Here is an 18,294-nt window from a genome sequence, read left to right as displayed (position 1 = left end):
GAACAAATGTATTCCTAAGTGATTGATTTTTGCAGTCCTTTTTTGAAAAATCTTTTTTCTTTTGTTTTTACAACTTGTTTATTGTAATCTAAGATATGTTATCCATGTGCATGTAGTGGATCATGCAGTATTGGCAAGGATGTTTTACTTTACCAAATTGATATAAACACTGTACATGTACATGTACATTTAAGTAAGTTATATTGACTGGTATACATGTAAGTAATGCTATTGTTGAAATTATTTGGGGATACTTGCTGCATGTACTTGACTACATGTAATAATGATCTATACAAATGAACATGTACATATGTTAATTGTAGACTGCATTGGTATAGTGATTTTAAAATACATGTACCATACATTTATAACCATCATATATTAAACTTTTTGAATTCCCTATCATTGCAGGTTACACTCCATTACCCTAGCGGAAAAAAATCAGCCCTGGTTGTAAATGAATGTTACAAAAAATATGCATGAAGATTGTATCAAACCAAAATGTGGAACATGGAATAGTTGGAATATAAGTAGTTACAATAATGCAGTGTCTACAGTGTGCAGCAAAATTATCAGTATAGAATACAAAGAACTTTGTAAAGTAAAATCTGGCTCTGTTTGCAACAAAGGCATGTTGACCTTATGAATTTTCTTGGGACAACTTTCATCAAGAGTTACAAATCAGAGCAACACATACATTAAAGGTGATTTCAGCTGTTGTTGTAGATGTTCCGTCAGTTGTGACCGGGAAAAAAATATATCTGTTTATTACATACCATTGCATCAAAGTTACATGGAAGGAGTGCAGCAATGTCAGCACTACACTACGTTGTAGGGTTTATAATGACTCATGGTGGATGTACATTAATGGTAACTTTTCAGAGACAAAAATATATGTTAATGATAAAATACAGGACACAATTATTTTAGGAAGTACATTGTACTTTTACATAAATGTATGTCTACATGGTATGAACATTTTATAAAAAGAGGTTAGTCTAGCTTTCAACCAGAAATATGTCATGTACCACCAGATTCTTACTTAATTTTAAAACTAGTGATATATATGTACAAATGTACATGTACTTATGTTTGGTAATAAATATTTTTGTCTTCAAAACAGTATTCATCTCTTCATGAATCCATATTTTACTTATTATTGAAATACAACTATTTTTTTGCAGGATATACAAAGGTTGTCTTCAATATAAATATCCATGTCAACATGCTCCATACACAATACGCTAAAGGCTTGGCAGGAAAACCTTGATATTTAATTGCTCAAAGTCAGGAGAGAATGGGAATGTGGTGAAAATCCAAAAGCACGGTTAGTTGGTGAAAACTGGGACAAACATATTCTCCCATCTTACAGAACTTCCAAACAGAAAACTGAGTCGATTTATTTATTCAGTGTATTAGGTGTGGTTGATCGAATAAACCCAGTAAACGTTGATCAAACTGATCCACTTTCAGGAGATATGATGCCTTGTACATTGTTCATTCCATCTCTTGGGGAACAGGAATTCTTATTGCGGGAGTTAACTTTCGTATCGGCTACATCTCTCATTAGAAACATTTCAAGTTTAGAGACTGAATATGGAAAGATATATCCACAACATTTTGAGCATGCCTACAGTGAATAAGCTGGTACAAAGAAATCACAGGTACATAGAACTAATGAAATGTTATATAGTTATAACTGGTACATAAAGGTCTCAGTATCGTATTAATTTTCCCATAGACTTCTATAGTGAAGTGCATATTTTTAGGATATTTAAAAAAAATATGTAAATTGATTCAATAAAACTTTCACTTATGTAGCATTTCTAAGGACATGTGAAAAAATAATTTCCCGAAAATAGGGTGAGTCCACGAAGATCGGACAGAAAAGTAGTCTCGAACTATAAATAGCCATTTTCCCTACTTTCACTTTCGTTTTGCACTCACCAAACCAACCTTTTCAGTGGAACATTTTTATGATGTTATGTTAGATTTTCTTTTAAAAAAGTTCTTCATCTTACAGTGTGATGTTTGCTCTATTTTATAAGTCATTGTTCATATCTTTTGACAAAATATTAGTTTGTAGAGAGGCAAAAAGAAAATGCACTATATTTTTATAGCATCCATGTTTTGACGTACACCTGCTCAGGGATATGCAATACGATACTGGTACCTAAATGTATATATATAGGAAGGGGAAATGTTATCATAAACATTAGTAAAATACGTGTACAATGTATATTGGTGTTTCTGTACATATACAAACGTTTGGCATTAAACAAATGTAATAAAAGATGTGTCAATAATCCAAGGTACTACGTACATGTACTTCTGTACTTCATGATTCAAATGTAAAATATTGTGTGTGTTGCTACTTGTAATCACAGTTTCTTCAATCTTAATTTTTAAAGATTGCTTGTTTTTTTCGCTTACAAAATGTAGGTACATTTGTATGTAATATTGTACATGTAGTTGTAACACTTCACAATTGATTATTAGCAATGAATAGTCATAGATTACTATTGAATATTATTTGTGATGTTTTAGTACCATTTAGGACTTTTTTGACTGTAATAAAACCAAGACCAAAGATGTCATACAACTTCTGAAGAAACTGTCTGCCAAATATGTTCCTCTGAACCAAGAACAGATACAAGAAGAAGTATTCTTTGGAGGTATACACTGGGAATTTCATTAACTTTTATTTCAACAGGATAATTTAAGATTTGAACAGATGAATTCAGATTTTTTTCCTGTTTAAGTGCTATTACAAAATTCAAATTTGAGCAGGTGATTTCATTGAAATGTGGCAGTGAAAATTTACTTGGAGCCTCTTCTGATACACTGTGATTAAATACCAACAATATGGCATTTTGTTTGGAGTACATGTAATTTATATTTTAATTTCAACTCTTATGAAGCAAAATAGAACACAACTGACAGCTTATCTTTTGTTTAAAGTTGGAGTTACCTAAAATGTAAGACATCTTAAGACATTATTCCATATTTTGTTTTATTTCAGGTGACAGATTAACAGATTAGAGGGTTCAAGGTGCCCAAAATGAAATGATGAATGCTGCAACTCCTGTTGATGAATTATAAGGCTTTGTTTCAAAAACTGCAGATTGATGAACTTCTTAGAGGTATTAGCTAATAACATAGTAAAAGTACTAACATAATAGTCTTTATTGTTTTAAGATATACAAGACAAAGATTAATCGATATAGCATCAGTTTGCATAGTAGGACCTTACTACTTCATTATTTTCCCTTCGGAGGTGGGCTTCTTTCAAACCAATTAAAAAATTTTAATGAAATTTTATGGAAGGTTTGTGTGTCATATGTTGATTTGCATAGAATACAAATACTTTGAAAAACTCCAAACGGAAGGTAATCCAACTTAAGGGTTTTACAAGTACCATTCAACTCCGCGTGAAATTACATCAGATCCCGATCATACAGAGAATTATTGGACAAATACTGTTGAGGAGGATGGAAAAAATAGATGACACTTTTGTCCAAGACGTTATAATCTTGTAGATAGTCTGATTGCTCATAACATAATCATGTTGTTCCAAGAAGAAAGGTGTCCAACAAAACCCCTAATGACAGTTTGTATCATTACATCATGATGTTGTTCAAAATGGTTGCATTGCACAAGAACTTAGACACCGCCGTTGATATGGCCGATGGACATCGCTCAGTAAGGTCAGCCAAATATGAATTACCTATATACAACAAGACAAATAAGATTAAGTATGTCATTGGTTCAATTCACTTGACGGCACTTACTAATAGCATTTTATCAAATGAACAACAAGAAAGGTTAATAGCTAACTGTTTTATCAACCTTCAAGGAGGACAAAATCATAACATGGGCCTAGATGAATATGTTGAACTCCTGAATCGAGATAGCAAGTTTGCTTGCAGTGGATTCCAGACAAAATAAAGTATCATTGCTCATTCAAAGGAATTCCCCCAACTAATCAGCATGATCAAGCATTTTGATATGATGTCCGAGATGCATAAAAGAAAAGGATTTCATAAATTGTCATCATATAAGGAAGATGTTAAAAAGGTATTAAAAGATCTTCATGCAATAAATGCATTAGAAGAGAGTGAACGCAGGAAATTTAAATGCAAGAAGCTTACGTGTGAAAGCAACCCATTTCTCTCATCACATCACAACAAAACCCCTAATGACAGTTTGTATCATTACATCAGGATGCTGTTCAATATGGTTGCATTGCACAAGAACTTAGACACCGCCGTTGATATGGCCGATGAAGATCGCTCAGGAAGGCATGCGTCACCAGATATGATAGGATAAAACGAGTCTCTGCTTATTTTGGGTTTATACTGGAAATTCACATATTATTTGCCAAACTGATGATAAATTAACCTCTTAAAATGTGCAAGCACTAGTGTGTGAATTTTTGTTAGATGCATTTAACTCTTATATTACTATATTGACGGAACGTTACACAAATGTAAACAATGAGTGATAAAATATGGACGCCGCCATGGACAATAACTATAGCCAAAGTGATGACCGTGATCCATCCCTCACCCTGTCCAAATCATTTACAACCACCTCCATTTCTACTACTAATAATAAACGTTCTAGTCCTGATAGTCCCGATAATCTGCCGGCCACCGTGCGACAAGAGTCTAGGCTAACTCGTAGACGAAACTCGACAGGTAATATGCGTGACATCAGTACCGCCATTACAGAACTTACAAATACCAAAAAGAAATACTTGCTTCCAGAAAAAGTATGACTGAAAAAGTTTTTGAAGCTTTAACTAGTTCTGACGTATTAAATGCAATAATTCTTGTACTTGCTGAAAAAAATAGGTGGAGTCCTCTCTGAAGATAGTAAATCTGAGGTAGACAACTGTGTTCAGGACCAAACAAAACAATTGCATGACAAAATCAATGATCAACAAAATGTTATAGATGAAGAAAAACAAAAACTATGTATACAGGCTATTAAAATCAACAAGCTTGAATTAGCATCATCTGATCATTCTCAGTCTGGAACATGCAAATGATATTGATTTTCTGTGCCGTACCAAAGAGTAGCTGTCCTTGAAATCCAACTTGAAATACGGCTGCAATATTCACGCCGAACAACCTTCAGGTTTCATAATGTACCTGTCCCTGTCAACCATCATGATAAAATTCAACATCCAGTACACACTGACCAACTTGTTATAGATATATGTAAAAACAAACTGAACATTGATATTACAGTAAATGATATTAGTCGTTCCCATGTGATCGGAAAAGCACGCAATGATAAATCACAAATAATAGTGAGGTTTATATCGTATAGAACCAGAAACTTAGTGTATACAAACAAAAAAGCTCCGAAAGGTGACATCAATGGCACTTTCATCACTGAAAATCTTACTCAATTTAGAAATGAATTAGTAAAAAGACTGGCTGATTTAAAGTCAAAGAAACTGATCAGTGCTTACTGGACGGCAGACGGTCGGATTTTCGTCAAAACTGCTGATGATGATCCAAAAAAGATCATCAATACCCATGATGATAGTTCACAGATAGAAAAAAAAAGCTTAAAGAGCAACAATCAGATACATTAACTTATTATTTATACTTCGTGTCTAACTACATAAATGCTCAAATCTCAAAGACTTATTTTTTCTTGTTTTGTCAACTGTAATTTATGTTTATAATATTTCTTATTTTTATTGATTATTTATTTTTGTATACCATCGACGGGATGTGTATCTGTTTATAAATATATGTAACTTTAAGGTCCGCTCTACTAGCTGTCCAAGACAGGTGAATTAACCATTGGCAGTCTATATTAAGCTAGCCAGGTATTCTACAGTACTGTATTGATTGATACACGTGACAGATACAATACAATTACCTGAAACAAATTGTTTGTATAGAACTGGGAGAAATACATGTACATATAGAGTAAATTTTCTGCAATAAATCTATTTTCGGCAACATAGACATATAATATGATTAGTAAAACAAACCATCGTTTTATGTCTTATTTGATATTAAAAAACTAGAGCACTTCAATGTCACAGTATCATATGTCATATGCTATACTAAATGATAGCGGAGAAATTGAAAAATAAATTTGAAAAACAATTATTAATCCGATCCAAATAATGAACTAAAATCATAATTCGGCTGTCAATTATTATTATTATTAATATTATTATTATTATTATCATCCGCTTTTATCAATCCAATTGTCACTAGGTAAAGATAAAGTATATAAGATAATTTACATGTAGTGCAGATTTTTTGTATTGTTTTGCTTGTGTATAGATTTTGCTACCCACTGTCTCTATGTTTCGAAAAGTAATATGTATAAAATGTAGGCTGTCAACATTTTACATGATAACGAAAATTGCAACATTTTTTATTAATGATTTTGCCCATAGTAATAACAGTTTGGAAGTAAAAGTAATATTTTACAGCAACTTACTACTTAAAAGCAACATTTTTTTTCTACAAATATTTATCAAACCCAAAAGTAAAATGATCACTTCTCTTAACAGAAAAACATGGCTTTGTACATATTTCTCTCTCCTCCTTATCTGACCTTACGGTGTTGATGAAATAGCCTATCCACTGTTCGTTTACAATTCATAAATATGACGATCTCTGATCAATGTCACAATCTTTGAACTGGAAGGGGATGGTGACCTACAGGATTGCCATATGTCTGTATCATTTTAGAGTAAAAAAAGACCAGAATGGACGGACGATCTTTACTGGACACGGTTAAATCACTCATTAGGTATTGCAAGTCAAATATGTGATAATATCGTGGTTGTCGGAGACCTAAACTCAGACTTATTTAAAATGAATAATAACAAAACTGCTTGACACTATCAATCTTTTCAATTTAAATAATGTAATAAGAAAGCCAACAAGGATAACTGATTATAGTAGGACTCTCCTAGATCCGATAATTTTAAACGACTCTCTCAAATGTATATACTCAGATGTACTAGAAATCCCCCGAGTAATAAGTGATCATGATGCACCTGTTGCTTTTCTTGAATGTACTAAAACGGAATCAAAATCGTATAAACGTGAAATATGAGTGTATGACAGAGTTGACATAGTGAAATTTAATGCTGAACTAGACGAAGTTGACTAGGCAACACTACTTCCTGACAGCATAGATGTTGATGGCGCACGTGATATTTTTACAGATACATTTTTACAGATTGCCCGAGACTCCATACCCACTAAATATGTAATTATTAGGAAAAACGATAAACCCTGGTTTAATAGTGAGCTAAGGCTAGAAATAAAGAACAGAGACCGATTACGGAAACGGTCCCTCCTTACAAACAAAGACAATGATATTACAAAGTACAAACAGCAGAGAAACAAAGTCAATAATATGAAGAAAAGCGCAAAAGACAAATTCGATCAAAACTTAGATAATATTATACTTGATAATGCCGGCAATCCAAAAACTTATTGGAAACTAATGAAGATGTTGATTAAATCCTCCGAAGGGAAAAGTCAAATGCCCCCACTACAAAACATTATAAATGATTCACGGTTTGGAGAATTTGCCTTTTATGACGATGACAAATCAAATCTTCTTAATGAATATTTTTCAAATATATCACGCGTAGATGACACTAATATTTCTCTTCCAGAATTTTGTGATAGGACAGAACACTTTTTATCGGTAATTGATATTGAAACAAATGAGATCATCGATATTATGAAGGTAATTGAGCCAAACAAAGCATCTTGTCTAGATATCATTAGTCATAAAATGTTAAAAAAATATCTCCCCAGAAAAACTAGCTATTCCTCTAAAAATAATCGTTAATAAGTCATTGCAACAATGTAAATTTCCTTCCAGTGTAAGATGGGAAATGTTATTGCTGTATTTAAGAAGGGGGACCAGTCATTGCCCTCAAACTATAGGCCGATTTCGTTAATAAGCTGTGCAGGAAAGGTTATGGAAAGAATTATTTTCAAACATATATATAATAATATGTACAATAATAACTTAATTTATAAATACCAGTCAGGCTTCCTTCCAGAATATTCCACTGTTCACCAGTTATTAGAAATGTACAATTGCACATTGAATTCATTTGAAAATAGAGAAATGAATTGTTTTGTTTTCGGTGATTTGTCAAAAGCGTTTGACAAAGTATGGCATGAAGGATTACTACTTAAACGGAAAGACTATGGGATAAAGGGTTCATTATTCAACTGGTTCAAAAGTTACCTCTCAGAAAGAAACCAAAAGGTATTAATAAACCAATCTTCCACCTGCAATATTCAGGCGTGTGTTCCACAAGGATCTGTAATTGGACCTTTGCTTTTTATAATATATATCAACGATATAGCAGATACACTTACTTCACTGTGTAGATTATTTGCCGATGACACTCCATTCAACTTTTCCAGTCAAAATCATGAACAAATTAAACCTGTAATCGGTCAAGATCTGGCAAAGCTGGACGAATGGTCCAAGGAATGGCAAATGTCCTTCAATCCTGATAAAATAGAAATTATGATATTTTCCAATAATTCATTACCTACTCTCAATTTTGCATTAAATGGAAAAAAATATTCCAATGACAAACACCCATAAGCACTTGGGTATTATCTTTTCTAATGATGCAAAATTGCAGACGCACATTGACAATACAATAGTAAGCATATCCAAACACTTAAATGTGATACGTAAATTAAAATATCAATCAGGTAGGAAAACCTTGGAAAAGTTGTATCTGGTTTTTATTAGACCTATTTTTGAATATGCCAGTGAAGTTTGGGATAACTGTGGTGTTGGTTATTCTAATAAATTGGAACAATTACAATTATAATGTGCAAGAATAGTAACTGGTTTGCCATATTTTACAAAAAAAGAATTCATCTATAAAGAAGTTGGGTGGGAAACATTAGCAGAAAAAAGAAAGAAAAGAAGACTACAAATGTTTTTTTAATATGAAAAATAATAACGCTTCTAACTATCTTTGTAATCTTTTACCTCCTAATATACAAAGTAAAACAACGTACCCCCTTAGAAATGGGAAAGATATCATTGTACCTTTTTGTAGATTGCAACAATTAAAGAATGGAATACTCTTGACCTCTCAATACGCCAGTCAAAATCAACTGGACACTTTAAAATGGCATTAAAATAAGAACTGTCAAAACTGAAATTCCAGAATACTTCTCATTTGGTCAAGAAAACGTAATATTATACTTACACAACTAAGATGTTCTGCCTCGTTTTTAAACAATGATTTATGTAAAGCTTACATTATCTCAGATCCGGCTTGTCGCTGTGGATATTCAATTGAAAATGCCCAACACTATTTTTGTTGAATGTCCTGTGTACATGGAATACAGGGAATTACTCATCAATGATCTCAATTAAGATTAAGTATGTCATTGGTTCAATTCACTTGACGGCACTTACTAATAGCATTTTATCAAATGAACAACAAGAAAGGTTAATAGCTAACTGTTTTATCAACCTTCAAGGAGGACAAAATCATAACATGGGCCTAGATGAATATGTTGAACTCCTGAATCGAGATAGCAAGTTTGCTTGCAGTGGATTCCAGACAAAAGAAAGTATCATTGCTCATTCAAAGGAATTCCCCCATCTAATCAGCATGATCAAGAATTTTTATATGATGTTAGAGATGCATAAAAGAAAAGGATTCCATAAATTGCCATCAAATAAGGAAGATGTTAAAAAGGTATTAAAAGATCTTCTTGTAGTTAATGCATTAAAAGAGAGTGAAAGCAGGAAACTTAAATGCAAGAAGCTTACGTGTGAATGCAACCCATTTCTCTCAATACATAACCAATTAACAACTATGATCAATAGACATAAACGAACTCTACCATTTGAAAGACTAAGACAACACTAACAATTAAGATATTGTTCCTACATACAAATGTAACTTAGGCCAAATATTAGTATATTATTAGTCTGTGTAAGGTTACATAGCATAAAACAAAAACCATAACCAAAAACAGAGTAGATAGTTAAATTCATTTTATTTTTTTTTGGCTTATTCTTGGTGGACAGTTACGGAAGTGTGTTTTTTTAATCTTTAATAGAGCTCAAATAAAAATAATAATATTGTTTAGTGGAATTTCAAGCAAAAATACTAAAATGTGCAAGGTCAGGCTGAAAAAATAGGGTAGGTCTAGTAGTACACTTAAACAGACATTTTTTTCTGGCCGTAACATTCTTTGGAGCAGCTTTAGAGACATCTTCTATCTATAAAAACTGATTACTCACCCTTTAGTTTTAAGAAAAGTGGTTGACTGTAAATATATATGTATGCAAGTGGTACCCCTCAAGGGAGCCAGTATTTGGTTTTATATATTTTAGTTGTTCTGTATGCATAAAAATATTTTGTAATGAATTTTAGAAATTCATGTACATTTATCATCTGTTTTGATTTGCTTGAATTGTTACTGATGAAGTGCTTACATGTCGATGCGACATTTTGATATGGATTTATTTGAAGTGGATGATAAAGCTTGAAATATTCTTTTAGGCAAATGATGTATGTGTACCTTGAGTAATTCTTATTTGATCAATATACCGTTGTAGTGCATGGCTACATGTATTTCTTGTTGTTATTTCTTGTATATTTGAACTGCCCAAACAAGCTTTACTTGAATAACAATTACTTAAAAAAAAACTGTTAGTCTTTATTTATTAGGACCATACTGAATATATGTCAAACATTATGTCGTTGACTTTCTTTGTCTCTCAAGTTAATCTTTTTCTTTTGTCCTGTGGGTTGACAAACTCCCAAGAAGATATATAAATAATAAATCAGGGTAATCAAACGTTCAAATATCGGAAGTCACATTATGTCATTATTTCTTGCAACTTTTTGTTAGGACTGTAGGACTGGAACTGTTTTGTCTGTGAAATTTGTTGGCTAGGATGTATAGCTAAGTTATACAAACTGTTTACTGGTCTTATTGATATGTATGGTAGACTCACAACGTTTTATATAATATCAAGTTGGCAACTAGATGCATATTTCAAAAATCTGCTGTGACCTACGATTGAAACCGGTCGTAACCAAACCCCTTTGAACTTTGAAAAAAATGGGTCAGTTCAGTGGAGGATCCAGAGGGTGCAGTGAGTAATCATACTCCATTTTTTATTGAAAAAATTGTCATTTTCAGGTGTAAAATTGACTTAAAATGGCAAATTATGTCCTAGCACCCTCTTTTTTCTAGAAAACCGCTGCTGGCACTCATCTGTTTCTAAGTGTCTGATTTTACCCATGCAATTGACCAAGTTCAGTTGAGTAACATTTAAACTGATATAAATGAACCATCAAAAGGTTTATTTTTTTTATATTTCATGAAGTTTGTTTTAGACTGGTTTCTATCTCAGATTAATTAATCAATTTCAAGCATTTATTAAAATTCATAAAAAATTGTATCCGGAATACCAGAGTCTGATTTATATACAAAGGAAATGGTTTTACTACTTGAAGCATGACTCTCATCTTCTAAAACTGTAGCAGGACAGAAACTTCCGTAAAATAAGTTGTTCACAGCTTCTACACTTACAGGTTTCCTCGCACACCTCGCAACAGTTGTGTGTACCATATTCAACATAATTCAGTTCATGTTTTGAAAGAAATTGTTCCATTATAGTTAATCTTCTACATGTCTTGCTAGTGTCGCTGATCCATCACGCCCAACACGGCCTATTTCCTGAATAAGATCAATATAAGTAGTGGGAGGACCATATAGAACTACACTATTACAATATTTTATGTCAATGCCCATTCCCAATTTGCTGTATTATACTGAATCGACTTTAATATTTGCTTGAAATTAACATGGACTGAAAATCTAAGGGGGCAAGTTTAATTAGACTAGGACTTTCTTCTGATGCTCATTTGGCTGTAATATGTGCTGGAATAACCAATACTGGCAATAATCATTGCCTTCAAAGAAGTTAAAGAAGACACGGAAAAACTTTATTTTTTCAACAATGTTTGTTCAGAGTAACCCATCCACAAATTGCATCATTTCATGCAGATGCACAGGTATCATAAATACAATGTCTTTTTTGTTTAAGTATCGAGAATTTTACATAATGTATCTTATTTCCGAAGGTGAACGGAAGTTTTAGTAATTTTTCTGAAGTCAGGCGTAAGGCAATGGAAGCGACACTTTAATATAGAGAATTAACATGTATGCCTTACCTCTAAAAGCTACTGAATATTCTGGAATGGTCCTCAATTTGGACACTTGGTCTTCCACCAGGAATACGAGTGGGGAACATATAATAATTTTTCCACCACGATCTGTATGTTGTTTTTTCATCAACAGCGGTAGCATTTGATACGACAAGGACTTTCCATATCCGGTAGGCAATGTTGCCATACAGTCCTTTCGATCAATAAGACAACTTAGTATTGTCTTCTGCTCAGGCTTCAAATTACTAACACCAAAAACACATAAAGTTTCTTGAATAGCAATTTCAAAATTATCGTCCGACATATTTGTTACTTTTCCAAGTGTAGTTTGTAATCTACGCCCCGATTGGTTGAACAAATTTAGGGCATATTTGCATACTTATTGCGGGAATTTTTTGATTGGTCAGTTGTAAGGTTACGATGACGTAACATAGGTTACTCAGATGAGATTGAAATCGGGACAACGTTAGACCTTGCGTACATCAAAAATAAAAGAAAACGCAAGGTCTAATTTTAATTAGACTGCTATGAGCGAATCAATATTAATTCCAACAAATGACATCTTTAACGATAGGACGACCATATCATAACTATAAAACTACTACCCTAACGAGTTAGCCTATTCAACAGTTTGGTTAACGTATTGGATGAGTATCGAGCGTCCCGTGCTTTGTGTAGAATATTATCGTAACACAAAGAGTGAGAGATACCCTACGTTTTAACATTTTACAAGTACATCTCTATTTGAGAGTAAGTACCATGAATTGGTTAAACAAATTTACGAATGCCTTTACATATGCGAGCTTGTTATATCGAAAACCTTAATGCAAGAACTTCTTTGCTATATAAAAAATCCTTCGTTGTAAAATCTGATACATTGTTACACATATGAGCAAATCGAACCAATTGTGAACATTGGTAAACACCATATGATTGTGACAAAGGAACAACTTTTTCCAGTCATATGCACAAAACATGAATCATTACTAACAAACGCACGAGAAACAATAAAAATAATAATGTGTTCTAAAGAAGATATAGTAAACTTAATATAGATTTCTGACCAATCAGATAGACTGATTTTTCATGAAATATAATGTCCAATTGCAAACTTCTTGAAGGTGAGTCTATGTCCACACTTTTATTAAAGTTAAGATTGAGGTAATCTGATATTTTTACGAAGATTCTCAAATTATGGTAGAAAAACCTCAAGTACAATTTAGGACTTTTCGCTTAAACATCTTAGAAATAAACAGAAAAAAGTTATATTTTGTATATATATGCTTATACTGTCACCGTTGATACAGTAATCGGATCGCGTAAACTTACCTTTTTATCAAATAATACATCGTGCGTCGTGTATCGTATATCGCACATTGTGTAACGTAAATCGTGTATCGTAAACCGTATATCGTAAATAGTACTTTGGAAATATTAAAAAGTAATAATTAGTCAATATATAATTTCGTGTATCATTTTTTATCAGCGGACGCTTACCCTACCGGTGCACCTGGTCCATGTTCCCAGCTTTTAGTGGAGTCCGAGTTGCTCATTTGCTTTCGTTACTTTGTATGTATGATTTTAGTTACTTTATGTTCTTTGTTGTGTATGTCTGTTTTCCATGTCGGGTCTTTGTCTCTGGATTACATTCTTTTGATTACCGCTATAACATTGGTTCCCTTGATTACTCTTTCCAATTAACAATAATTTACAGTGTTTCAGTCAATACATATTTTTTTAAGATTTTCATACTTTAATTTGAGACAAAAGTGTTCGCTTTATCCTGTGCGAAGTGCAATTGACATATTGTTTTCATATTAAAGTAGAAATCAAGAAAACCAAGATTAAAGCGGAAATAAAAGGAATGTAATCAAGGGACAAAGGCAATACATGGAAGCCAGACACGCACAAAACAGAAAATATAATAACCAAACTAATACGTATAAAATAATTTTAGTGAATGAGCAACTCCGACTCCACATAAAACCGGGAGTATGAACCACGTCACATGTAGGGAAAGCGTCCTCTGCTTTCGTAGAAACACCCCCCGAGCTTCTCATAAATAGTCAAGTCCGGAGTAGACGAGGGAGGAAAGGAAAACTATGATATGTTGAACGATTCGGTTCTCATGGTGCAGATTGATACACCGTAATGATCCACGAGTTTATAATGATGACCATGAAAGTTCTGTTGTGATGACTACAATTGTGTAGCAACATAACTAAAAGCCCAGTTGTAAAAAGTCAACCGCAGTACAAAAATTCTGCACAGTTACGGCACGCTGTAGTATAACCTATGAGTTGTGATGTGAAAATTTCATATGCATGCGCTGCCGGGATTTCGCACAGATGAAATGATAGTTGACAATACTGAACAATAAATCATCACGTTTGTCGTGTAGTTTGGTCAATAGTTTTCCTTTACCCTCTATCTCTAAGTGTAGGCAAAATAAGATGCTGATTTCACTGTATCTGCTGTATCCTTTATCTCAAGTACTTTTGGGGAAGATGCGATCCCTGAAATTAAGTTTGCCCAACGATACTACGACAGCAGAAACAGAAAGCAGAAACTGAGATTAAATGATCTAGCTAATCGATGATCCTTCTTTTAGATCAGACCATCTGTAATGTCAGCCTCATAAGAGTAGAGAAATATATCAGTGAGTTAAGGAGCACAATTTGTACTCATTGGAAATGCCAACCTTTTGTATAAACACGCGTCCTCTTTACTGGACAAATAAGTTGTCGATCAGAAATTCTGTCATTGTTTAAAACATCTCCTGTGGTATATTTGAAAAATGATTTGGAATCGTTTTTAAAAAGTACGAGGAATCTCCACCAAGTGCTAAATATCCTAATCTAGATGTATCGTGCAATTGAAGAAACAGAGATGTATAAGGTTTTAGTCATGATTGAAGTGAATATGGGGAAGAGAAATATAAATATTTGAAAAATTATTAGTTTTAATGCTATTGTGTATTGATAATAATCTTGAATTGAGGTTTTCCGATATTTTGAATTGTTCATGATCCAGATTGTCCTAATAATACTACTGGAGAAACGAGTGCCGTGATAGGACTGGATATCATCTTCTACAGATGTGAGTATAAACGGATGACAGCGGTTTATTGGTACTTTTTTGCAGATTCATCTATACGGCATTGTTTGTATTAATTTTTATTTTTGTGGAAGTTTAAAATCCAGTAGACAAACGGTAGACCACATATTTACGGGTTTCCACTATCTCGTCTTGGAGAGTTTGGAAGCAGTATAGGTCTTATTACTGCTATAATTTCTACATTTACATCTGATAATAAACATAGTACGATTTTGCGTTGTGTTGACCACTCGTGATAGGATAAAAACGTTCGTCTAAATATCCAAAGCAGCAATATGCAAATGAAGAACAATTCATCCGCCATTGATGAAAATATTTGCATTAAATCTGCAAACGACGATAAAAGGAAATTTCATCCAGCAATGATAAAAATAGTTGCAAAATGACGTTGAGACTAATTAAGCCCTATCAATGAAACGACGCATTCTAAATGTTAAACAATTAGCCAAAATAGTGAGTAAAACTGTACAAAAATTAAATAAGTTCCCGAAACCATATATGTTTATTTGGACAGTCTCATCCTCCATCTAGTTCTACTAACTGTCTAAATAATCATAGACGGTCACCTGTGAGCCTTATATTCGACGTAATGTGTTTTGCAGACAATAACACTGTTGATTTTGGCTTTGTCTGCATGTACGACAACATATTTATCGTGCATAGTGGACAATGTTTTTGCTACATCAGGGTATTTGACATCTGATGTAGCATAGACACTAATTGACCTACTAAGCACTTTCATACGTTTAAAACTTAAAGACCCCAAAGCTATTATCACTTCTGATATTGAATAAAACATGTGTTTTTATTTTGAAATATTTTAAGATTTATCACATCAAAATAAAATACTTTTTTAGCAATAACTGAAAGATAAACTTAGACTGGCTATGTGGTTCATGTATGTAACTGTTTTAGAATTAAACAAAAGAAATATGAATGTGTGGGCTTTGATATGCAAAGATCACCTCCTGTGTTATTTTTAGGAAGACTGCAAGTTAAATATCTTTTTCCAACGGTTTTTAATTTTAAAATATATATATACATATATAGAAGGGTCTGGAAAATCCGAACGATGTTAGAACTGTCAAATTTGCATGCAAATTTTTGGTCGTTCCGTCCGCGGAACTCGAACTCGTAACGCTGTAACATCTATGGCAGCGCCCTAGACCACTCGTACAGCTAGGTTATACAAAATATAGCTTTCGCTGGCCGGGTCATTCCTCCTCGTAGGATTAATCTAGGGCTGTAACTTAGTACACGATGTATAGTAGAACGGAACAGTTCATCTAGGTGTTATAATGTAGGATAGAGGATCAGATTAATGATGCATGTCACAACAAATCAATATTATGCAAACGTCTCAGAATGTGACGACTCTATTCGCTACACTGCTCCATCGGATCGTAGCGAATAGAGTCGTCCCATTCTGAGACGTTTGTCTAATATTGATTTGTTGTGACAAGCATCATTGATTAGGTCCTCTACCATTGTTGGCTATTTACTCTTTTTTTACTATTGATAAAAATATTCGTGTATTCATTTATTACTCACATGCTATTACATGAAATCCATTGTGTACTAGTAAAACCCCATTCATTTTCTCGAGGTCGCTCATTCTTTCTTTCACTGAAAACTATTTTATTTTGTATAAAGTGAATTGCGGTCTTTCACTATTTTTGAATTATAAAATTCTATGTAAATATATAGGTTAGTGACATGCATAAATCACACTTTTATAAAGATGGCATTTTAAAATCGAAAAAATATGGTTATTTTAGACGTTCTATCATTATTTCAATATTATTGTCAATAGAATATATGTTCGTCATATCAATATTTAATATTTTATTTCAATGTTCTCTGTTCGGGAAACAATTGAAAACATTTCATCTGTGTGATTTCAAAATCAGATATTGTTTAATTATATTTATGAAGAAGCATATAATCGAAAACAAAATGTATTTAAACAAAAATATTGCTATTATCTAAATTCTATCTCATTAAAATTTTCATTACATTTTTTTTTTTTTTTTTTTTCTTTAGATGTCATATGCATATAGGCGAAGAAACGATTTATTCATAAAAACTAAAAACTCGGTTGTTCACATCAGATTTATTACAATGAAAGTTTGATCAATAAAATTATCTTATCCCCCTGATAGACAAACATGATGACCGTATTTTACCAATACTCAACTCCAATCTGCAGCATAAGGGTTCGCCAAACATCGGTTTGATTCCTTTGAAGTATGATACATTCATAATACATACTTTATGAGACATTTTACGTGATATTCCAATTTCGTAGATTTCGTGTTTTAGTCAAATGTGAAATAAGCGTAAAAACTTGGATTTTATTACTATTTTTCTTTTAATTAAATGCAATGAAATACTTGATAAAGAAGGATAACGAATGCTTAAGAAATGTCTAGATGTTTCTCTTATGACAAGAAATGCTGTAAGATGTAGGGTTGTACTCACTTCCTGTAATATTTGATCCATTAATATTACCTTGCGATGCCTCGCCAAAATTGCGCACAATTAACGTCACTTCAAGAACATTCAAATAATGCACCCAATATATCATGAAAATTAAACCAACGATATAACAATTGATAATGATAATAATAACAATAAAAATAAGAAAAAATCCATCGGGTGAAGAATTAACGTAATACTTGAAAAAGCTTATACAATTGCCTTCAGTTATTATACTGTCTTATTATCATTTATCTTTATCTCCTTTAAACATCACATCACTTTTTGTCGATGAAATAAAGCATTGCTCTGATAATTGTTTTATCTAATATATATTTAACAAAACCAAAAATTTTAATAACTTCTTATTCACAGTGTATCGAAACTTCAAAGTTTGTCTTATGTGAAATATTGTGAAACTTATTTTATTCATATGATTATTTAATGTTTTATTTCCAAGG

The 18,294-nt window shown here is 32.7% G+C and overlaps 2 pseudogenes; one reads left to right on the top strand and one right to left on the bottom strand.

Moving 5' to 3' along the window:
- The first annotated feature begins 631 nt into the window (after positions 1 to 631).
- On the top strand, positions 632 to 9,922 carry LOC148598794 (uncharacterized; annotated as a pseudogene).
- A 1,765-nt stretch (positions 9,923 to 11,687) lies between these two features.
- On the bottom strand, positions 11,688 to 12,542 carry LOC148598793 (uncharacterized; annotated as a pseudogene).
- Positions 12,543 to 18,294: the final 5,752 nt, after the last annotated feature.

This window comes from Perna viridis, chromosome 14 (assembly GCF_037379345.1).
Source record: "Perna viridis isolate PV_CMFRI_1.1 ecotype Kerala chromosome 14, ASM3737934v1, whole genome shotgun sequence".
Taxonomy (NCBI): Eukaryota; Metazoa; Mollusca; class Bivalvia; order Mytilida; family Mytilidae; genus Perna; species Perna viridis.
This window is presented reverse-complemented; position numbering and strand designations above follow the sequence as displayed.